A 9,195-nucleotide genomic window follows, 5' to 3' on the forward strand; every position below is an offset into this window, starting at 1 on the left:
AATTGATTTCTACATATAAAAATATGTGTATATTTATGTACTATTTCAGTATAATTTGATTTAAATTATAAACTTAATGCTCTTACAATAGAATTTTCTTCCTCAAGTTCCAAAGAATGAGTTGCAATATCAATATCAGACATTACACCCAGAAAAAAGTGACCCCTTCTTTAAGTTAAAATGAACTCATTGTGAAGAAAGTTGAACTTCGTATAGCGCCAAAGACATTTTTATTTGTTTGAACGATGTGATTTTCGTAGAAATTAGGAATAATGCATTCCATATATTAGTTATTTTCCTATATTTACATACCACTATACTACAGAATGAAAAAATTTAACTAATTTGAATTCATATATGGAATGATTTTATTGAAATTTTTTCATTCATTTCGACAAATCTTACACATTTGTGGTAAAACTTTTACTTCATAATTGGAACTGCTTACCTTCGTTTTTAAATACAATTTTATTTATTTCTATAAGCAATTTTTTCTTCAATAAAAGACATGTTTTATTAATATATTGAATATATTTATTAAGAATCAACAGCATCGAATCTCTTTGAAATATTAGTTTATTATTCCACTATTTCCAATTTCCGTGTGATATTATCAACTGTAAAACGCACTTTTTCTTCTTCTTGTACTTTTCACTTTTAATAAGTTGCTGCCTAACGATTTTGTCATCCTTTTACAATTTCAATACCTACAAATATAAAAAAATCATAAAACATTTTTGTTGCAAAAGGTTAGCGTCACTGAATATTACCTGATAATTGAAGATTCCAAAATGAAGACAAATGAAAAGGTTGTTATTCTGCTGGTGTTTTCTTTCTTTATACACTATCACGAACATTGATAGATTTATTTAAAACAAGTAAGGAAAGTCTAAAGTCGGGCGGGACCGACTATATTATACCCTGCACCACTTTGTAGATCTAAATTTTCGATACCATATCACATCCGTCAAATGTGTTGGGTGCTATATAAAGGTTCGTCCCAAATACATACATTTAAATATCACTTGATTTGGACAGAATTTAATAGACTTTTACAAAATCTATAGACTCAAAATTTAAGTTGGCTAATGCACTAGAGTGGAACACAATTTTAGTAAAAAAATATGGGAAACATTTAAATCTGAAGCAATTTTAAGGAAACTTCGCAAAAGTTTATTTATGATTTATCGCTCGATATATTTGTATTACAAGTTTAGGAAAATTAGAGTCAGTTTTACAACTTTTCGACTAAGCAGTGGCGATTTTACAAGGAAAATGTTGGTATTTTGACCCTTTTTGTCGAAATCAGAAAAACATATATATGGGAGCTATATCTAAATCTTAACCGATTTCAACCAAATTTGGCAGGAATAGCTACAATGCTAATTCTACTCCATGTGCAAAATTTCAACTAAATCGGAGCAAAAAATTGGCCTCTGTGGTCATATGAGTGTAAATCGGGCGAAAGCTATATATGGGAGCTATATATAAATCTGAACCGATTTCAATCAAATTTGGCACGCATGGCTAGAATGCTAAATCTACTACCTGTGCAAAATTTCAACCAAATTGGGCAAAACTCGGGCTTCTGGGGCCATATAAGTCCATATCGGGCGAAAAATATATATGGAAGCTATATCTAAATCTGAATCGATTTCAACCAAATTTGGCACGCATAGCTACAATGCTAAATCTACTCCGTGTGCAAAATTTCAAACAAATTGGGTCAAAACTCTAGCTTTTAGGACCATATTAGTCCATATCGGGCGAAAGATATATATGGGAGCTATATCTAAATCTGAACCGATTTCAATCAAATTGTGCACACTTGACTATACTACTAATTGTACTCCTAGTGCAAAATTTCAACCAAATTCGGCCAAAAAACTGGCTTCTGGGGCCATATAAGTCCATATCGGGCGAAAGATATATATGAGAGCTATATCTAAATCTAAACCGATTTCAATCAAATTTTGCACACTTGACTATACGACTAAGTGTTATGCCAATACAAAATTTCAAGCAAATCCGTATAAAACTCTGGCTGCTGGGTCCATATTAGTGCATATCGGGCGAAAGATATATATGGGAGCTATATCTTAATCTGAACCGATTTCAATAAAATTTGGCACACTTGACTATAGTACTACTTGTTCTTCTTGTGCAAAATTTTAAGCAAATTAGGGTAAAACTCTGGCTTCTGTGGCCATGTAAGTCCATATCGGGCGAAATATATATATGGGAGCTATATCTAAATCTGAACCGATTTCTTCCAAAATCAATAGGGATCTATTCTGAGCCAAAACACATACTTGTGCCAAATTTGAAGTCGATTGGACTAAAACTGCGACCTAGACTTTGATTACAAAAATGTGTTCACGGACAGACGGACAGACGGACAGACGGACATCGCTATATCGACTCAGGAACCCACCCTGAGCATTTTTGCCAAAGACACCATGTGTCTATCTCGTCTCCTTCTGGGTGTTGCAAACATATGCACTAACTTATAATACCCTGTTCCACAGTGTGGAGCAGGGTATAAAAAACGAAAATTTTTCTCACTAATTTAAAATAACAAATATTTTATATATTTTATTTGTTATTTATTATATTATTTTACCATATTATTTTTTAACAATCTCTCCGTATACCAAAACAACGCGATTCCAACTAAAAAAACAACCGACGCGCAAATATATCGATTACACCCACGCGCAAACACATCGATTACGATGACAGGTATCGATTACAGGTAGACAATAGAAATTTAGGAAAATTTCCTATATTCTAACAAGTGTGTTTCCTTAAGTTTTGAAAGGATTGCATACTTCTTAGTACGAATGAACTAAAATATTTTTCTATGCCAAGTGTTGTTCGTATGTATGAAAAACTTTCTATTATAAAGGAAGTCGCAATTATCATTTTATAAGAAATTTTACTAATTTTGAGGAAACTTGGTTTTAGTTCGGTTTTTGTTTATTTTTACGAATGCTTTGTTATCGGTGAATAAAATTTTCTTTTTCAGTAGTAAATTCTTATACCCAGCGAAGAAAATAGTATGAGTAAAATTCCATGCCTTATTCTAGTTAATGAACTATTCCTAACTGCTTACAGTTTAGGATTTTTTTACTGAAACGAGTAAATTTTATTATTTCTCACAAAAATTTACCTTAATGGAAATAAAATGGATAAACTATATTGATGAAAATTTTTTCCTTTAGTTTCGAAGGCACTTTTTTCTGGGTGTATAATCATATTTGTACCCTACATCAAATAGTGGTTAAATGTGTGAAATATTGATTTTACATCAACTCAAACTTCACATTCAACCGTCGAACTGAACGGAAGTGTGTTTTAATATCGGATTAAATAAATTATCGTAATAAATACTTATTACGAATTTCAAGTGTGGTGGTACACTTAGCCACCATGCAGCGAAATTTAGAGTCATCCACTTGGTTGCTAACTTCAGGGCCCAGTGGACGGGTGGCGACACTTTGGCAAGTCGAACCTTTTCTAAGGCAACGACATAAAAAGGAGGTAATCCCTCACTAAAGAGAATCGAGGATCGCAGAAATGCTTTGTTTATCCTAAAGAAATTAGGATTGGTCGACCGAAGCACGTTGGCGGCTAAGCAAAGCGATTCCTTAAAATGGGCGCAAGGAAATCTTGAAGAAAAAGGGAATCATCGCCGGATGAGCTGCCATCTTCCAAAACGGATCAAAGATTTTTTGCCTCGGTTGCAACAGACAGCCTTGTGATGGCTATCAATAACAAATGAGCATTGGACGGTATCATTCCAAAGCAAAAATTGGGTGAAATTGAGAACGCGATGTCAAGTGTCTACTCACAGATGCTAGAAAATTTTTCCGGACTAAGTTCTCGACGCCAAGATGCTGGGTGGTATCAAGGACGATTTCAGTTAATCGCATTTGCAGTTTAGAGGTCTATGGAATGTTTTAAAGCTGCTTTGATGCTAATTGGGGAAGGAGCTCCTTTGGATTTAGTCGAGAAGAAAGACATACCAGCTAAACCTAGAGCACATGCATGCAAATCCTCCTGATCCTAAACAGACTAAAGGAATATAACCCAAATCTTCCAACCGCCGATTGAATGGTTAGTCGTTTGGATGAGGTGGATGAACCAAGCCGACATGCGGTGTTTATATTGAACATTGAGTCGTTGCCACATCTAGCCTAGACCCAAGGCCGTGTACGTTACGGCTTTCATGACATCCATATGAAGGTACACAAAAGCGATCAGCCAAAGGCTTGCGAAACGAACAAGCCTCCGTCAGATTCAGAAGTGCAACAATTTCCTTGCGAAGCTGAAAGAGACATAAAAAATGCAGACATTGACGAACATCGTATACGAAAAGTTTCTACAGCCTCAAACCTCACCAACTAAACCGAGGGTTGTTGCGAGAGTCGCCGGGATCTGTGAAGAGAAAGTTATTGATGACTCAATCGAAACGGCTGATGTGACGGTTGTTTAAAAACTTGATGGTTGTACGGATCCTCCAGATAAATCTTCACCATTGTAAGACTGCTTGTGCTGCCTTAAAAGTTCTCCTAATGAAAGGGGACATAGATAACTGGTTGGCTGATAAGTCCCCGGTCTAACAAAGAAAAACACATTTTTTTTGTCAAAATTCGGTTTTATTATTCAACATAGTTCCCTTCAAGAGCGATACAACGATTATAACGACCTCAAAATTTTTTAATACCATTTTGGTAGTACTCCTTCGGTTTTGCCTCAGATAGGCCTCAGTTTCGGCGATCACCTCTTCATTGCAACCAATTTTTTCCCTGCGAGCATTCATTTGAGGTCTGAGAACAAGAAAAAGTCACTGGAGAAAAAAATTTGGCTGCAATGAAGAGGTGCAGCCAGATCTGGCGAAAACGGTGGGTGGGGAAGCAATTCGAAGTCCAATTCATGAATTTTTGCCATCGTTCTCAATGAGTTGTGGCACGGTGCGTTGTCTTGGTGGAACAACACTTTTTTCTTCTTCATATGTGGCCGGTTTGCCGCGATTTCGACCTTCAAACGCCATATAATAGTCACTGTTGATGGTTTTTCCCTTCTCAAGATAATCGATAAAAATTATTCCATGCGCATCCCAAAAAACAGAGGTCATTACTTTGCCAGCGGACTTTTGAGTCTTTCCACGCTTCGGAGACGGTTCACCGGTCGCTGTCCACTCAGCCGACTGTCGATTGGACTCAGGAGTGTAGAGATGCAGCCATGTTTCATCCATTGTCACATATCGACGGAAAAACTCGGTTGTATTAGGAGTTAACAGCTGCAAACACCGCTCAGAATCATCAACACGTTGTTGTTTTTGGTCAAATGTGAGCTTGCGTGGCACCCATTTTGCACAGAGCTTCCGCATATCCAAATATTGATGAATGATATGACCAACACGTTCTTTTGATATCTTGAAGGCCTCTGATATCTCGATCAACTTCATTTTACGGTCATTCAAAATCATTTTATGGATTTTTTTTTATGTTTTCGTCTGTAACCACCTCTTTCGGGCGTCCACTGCGTTCACCGTCTTCCGTGCTCATTTCACCACACTTGAATTTTGCATACCAACCAATTATTGTTGATTTCCCTGGGGCAGAAACCGGAAACTCATTATCAAGCCAAGTTTTTGCTTCCACCGTATTTTTCCCTTCAGAAAACAGTATTTTATCAAAACACGAAATTCCTTTTTTTCCATTTTTTTCACAATAACAAAAGTTGCTTCCCAAAAGACGCTCTATCTCACAAACTAATTGACTTACAGACGTCAAATTTTGACACGAATTATTTGAAGGTTGGTACTATATAAAAATAATATGCATTTAATACTAGCGACGACCTGTTATAGTTATTATTCAAGAACCATATGTTTATAAAAACAAAATATGTAAGCCTGTATAATTGCTAAAAATTAACTTAACTTGTTTCTGCTTCCTTCAATGAGCAATGCAGACACTGTTGTTGCCAGTTTAGAAATAGCCAAGTACAAATATTGAGTATATTCAGTCTCCATGGGACATGACAGGGAGATGCCTCCGTGTGCCGTTAAGACCTTAGTTGAGGAGTCACTGAAAACAAAGATAAAACTCATTATGTGATGCGATTCAAATGCACATCATAGTATTTGGGGAAGTAGCGATACTAATGCAAGGAGAGGGCCGCTAATAGTGTTTAGTTTGCAATAAGAGAGATGCACCAACCTTCGTCACCAAAAATAGGCAAGAGGTTTCGGACATCACTTGGGCCTCTCTCGAACTGAACGATAAGATATTTTAAGGAACCATAGCTTCTCAGGTCATCGCTACATCAGTTTCAAATTGACTGTTTGTATTTCAAAGAATTTGGGGGAAATATGCGCCAAATTTGAGGAAAGCTGATTAGAATAGGTAAAGATATACGTTCAATATGATAATACGAAAAATACCAGAGATAATCGAACAAACCGTGGAGCGAATTTCAAAGGCCTACAACATCTCAATGAAAGTTGCATGCCCTAGAGGAAAGCCAAGGGTGAAACACGACCGCCAAGGTGGTCTATGGAGTTAAATAATATGAGGAAATCCTGTAGGAAGCTCTTTAACAAAGCAAAGTCCACCTGAACTCCGGAGGATTGGAACGCTTACAAGAACAATCTGAGAGGATACAAGCGAGAACTGAGAAACAAAAGTCGTTCTCATACCTAAAGCGGGGAAAGCCTCTCGCTCGAGTATGAAGATTTTCCGACCAATCAGTGTGTAAAATACCTTGGAGTTATATTGAACTTTAAGTTGAATATTGAAGAAAGGGCGAAAAAAGCTACGGTAGCCTTGTGCTCGTGCTAAAAGACAATAGGAAAACAATGGGCACTAAAACCGAAAATTGTGCATTGGGTGTACACTGCAGTGGTTAAAAATATAACGATATATGGTATTGTGGTCTGGTGGCTGGCACTTCAATAGCCGACAAGTTTTGATAAAGTTCAGCGAATGGCGTGTTTGTGTATCTCAGGCGCATTCAGGATAGAAAAGATTCCCTTAATGGTATGTTGCATCGATTACCTGCAGACATATTAGCCAAACGCGAGCTATCCTGTGGTCGGAAAAAAAGGCACGCTCACATGGACGAAAAACTGTTTTCATATGTAATTATACGTTATATTTTTTAACACAATATTTTTAAGTATATTGTATATTTACAAACATTTATAAATAAGTATATTTACAAACATTTGTAAATATAATATGCTTAGATTCAAACATATATTAAATTAGAAATAGCCTATAAACATACATGTGTTTAGAAAGAGAGACATAGAGAGTATGCTGCAAGTAAAATAATGGAAGAAACCAATTGACGCCTTAAAAATATATCCACACAAAGAAAATATCATTAACATTTTTTTACCAGTGTATGCTCTAAGGTGAAACATAATATGTTTGAACAATAAAAATAATATTTTGTTTGGACCAATCCTGAAGATATATATGCTTGAAGCAAAATGTGTTTGGGATATATGTTACAGAAGCGATTTTTGTAGGGTGTACAGTTTGGCCCTCAAAATATTGCCAGATGTGCCAAACGTAGTGGATTACACTCTGGCGAAACCACTTTTCGACAAAAAGTTTGAAACTCTAGTTCCCAATAGTAAAGCGTGGGAACTAGAGCTTCAAATTGGATGGACAAATGGGTTTCGGTGTATATTCTAAAGACCAAGAATTTCGAATAGCGAAAAGATTACCTAATCACTGTAGTGTTTTTCGGTCTGAAATATTAGCAATAAGAGAGGTGGCGAATTGGCTGAGAAGTAATGTTCCAACAAATGTTGGCATTAATATTTACTCAGACAGTCAACCTGCAATAAAATCCTTGGTCCTTAACTCGAAAATGGCCTAGACTGCCGCAAAGCTCTCAACGAAATGGCTGAGCAGTACAATATTCACCTAATACAAGACGTTAGATATCACTTGTGGTATCTGCTACAACAGGTCGCTACTTTGAAAAATTAAACACCAGTGAGTGTCCTGTATTTCGTGTAAGGCGTAAGCCTTATAAAGCTTAAGATTATTGGCGGGCCTGCGTTTTGCTAATATTTTTGGAACAATCACAAAATACTAGAAGTGCCTAACCTAAGCATACACATTCGAAGTAAAATTTCCCCTGAAATAAATTGATCAATGGCGAAATTAGTTGAATTTTTGAAATTGCTTCTATCACGGCAATAAATATATCAATCACTGACATCATATAAAACTTGTAGCTAGGATTTATAAAAATGTTTTTATCGCCATATCAAGTTTGATAAAATTTAAAAATTTTACGAATTTCTTGATCCGAAATTTGAATTTAGAAAGTTGTTTGATTAATTTGTAAATAAATTCTTAAAGTATTTTAATAATAAACATCGCTGTCATATGATTTATACACATTTTGAATTTTACCTGTACAGAAAGTCCTTTAAAAACGAGTTAACGACAACTTTATTTTCCAAATTAAGACTCGACTTCCAGTAGAAATTATGCTATGTTTCAAGTAAAAACGTCTTTAAAATAAAGTGTTGAAAAACATGTCCTATATTTGAACGATTTTTTGCTTTGTAGTCAAGATGCAAAAAGACAACAAATTTAAAGACAATTTCATTAAATTTAAAGAATTTTTCTGAATTATTGGAATTAAGTTGACCTTAGCCCAAACATTTTTTCTATCATGTAATGATACCCATTTTTAAGTGAAGTCACTTAGTTATAAGGACAATATGACTTCATTCAAAAGTTTATCGACTTGTGAACAAGGAAAAAAACTTTATATTAGAGAAATGCGTCTTCTATGCTAAGCAAAATTTGCATTCGTATTTTAAAGACATGAAATCTTTGACCGCACGACAATATTTTTCAGTGCATGTATACGGAATACAATATTTTTTCTAGAACATACCTCAATTTTAATGAGTTTAAAATTAAACTCACGTATAATAAATAATCTTCCGACCACCTGCAAGTAAAGAAACGAATTACTTAGAAAAACATAATCCTTTGACTGTGTTTGTCTCGTATTGTATGATTGTATTGTTTGAATTTAAGCTTGTATTCAGTGATGCCAACTTCAGAATATTTGCCACCAAAAATATATTATAATTTCTAATACCCCAATTCCCATCCCAAAAAATACCCATCCAGTTACAATTCAGTG

This window comes from Haematobia irritans, chromosome 5 (genome assembly GCF_050003625.1).
Source record: "Haematobia irritans isolate KBUSLIRL chromosome 5, ASM5000362v1, whole genome shotgun sequence".
Lineage (NCBI taxonomy): Eukaryota > Metazoa > Arthropoda > Insecta > Diptera > Muscidae > Haematobia > Haematobia irritans.